This window comes from Amblyomma maculatum, unplaced genomic scaffold (assembly GCF_055883805.1).
Source record: "Amblyomma maculatum isolate TAMU_Amacu unplaced genomic scaffold, ASM5588380v1 scaffold_22, whole genome shotgun sequence".
In the NCBI taxonomy this organism is placed as follows: domain Eukaryota; kingdom Metazoa; phylum Arthropoda; class Arachnida; order Ixodida; family Ixodidae; genus Amblyomma; species Amblyomma maculatum.
Window position 1 is genome coordinate 433,886 of NW_028146747.1, and position 1,115 is coordinate 435,000.

Genomic DNA, 1,115 nt, shown 5'->3' on the forward strand with positions numbered 1-1,115 from the left:
GCTGCTACTACTTCTGCTGCTGCTGCTGCTACTAGCTGCAGCTTCTGCTAGCTGCATCTGCTGTTTCTGCTGCTGCTGCTAGCTGCTGCTGCTGCTGCTGCTAGCTGCTGCTTCTTCTAGCTGCTTCTGCTTCTGCTATCTGCTGTTGCTGCTATCTGCTGCTGCTAACTGCTACTGCTGCTGCTGCAGCTGTTAGCTGCTGCTGCTAGCTGCTGCTGCTGCTGTTAGCTGCTGCTGCTGCTGCTGCTAGCTGCTGCTATTACTGCTAGGTGCTGCTGCTGCTGCTACCAGTTGGAGATAGCTGCTGCTTGCTCCTGCTGCCAGCTGCTGCTGCTGCTGCTGCTGCTTGCTGCTGCCAGCTGCTGTTGCTGCTGCTGCTGCTAGTTGCTGCGTCTGCTAGCTGCTGCTTCTGCTAGCTGCTGCGACTGCTAGCTGCTGATGCTAGCTGCTGCTGCAAGCTGCTGCTGCTGCTGCTGCTAGCTGCTGCTGCTGCTGCTACCAGCTGCTGCTGCTGCTTCTGCTACCAGCTGCAGCTAGCCGCTGCCAGCTGCTGCTGCTGCTGCTGCTAGCTGCTGCTAGCGTCTGCCAGCTGGTGCTAGCTGCTGCTAGATTCTGCTGCTGCTGCTGCTGCTGCTCCTGCTGCTGCTGCTGCTGCTGCTGCTGCCGCCGCCGCCAGCTGCTGCCAGCTTCTGCTAGCTGCTGCGGCGGCTGCGGCTGCTGCTAGCTGCTGCCAGCTGCTGCTGCTGCTGCTCGCTGCTGCTTCTGCTAGCTGCTGCTGCTAGTTGCTTCCGTGAGCTGCTGCTGCTACTGCTGCTGCTGCAGCTGCTGCTAGCTGCTGCTGCTTCTGCTAGCTGCTGCTGCTGCTTCCTGCTGCCAGCTGCTGCTGCTGCTGCTGCTGCTAGCTGCTGCTTCTACTATCTCCTGCTGCTGCTGCTGCTGCTGCTAGCTGCTGCCAGCTGCTGCTAGCTGCTGCCAGCTGCTGCTTGCTGCTGCTGCTGCTGCTGCTACCAGCTGCTGCTGCTGCTGCTGCTGCTACCAGCTGCAGCTACCTGCTGCCAGCTGCTGCTAGATGCTGCTACTGCTGCTTGCTCCTGCTGCCAGCTGCTGCTAGATTC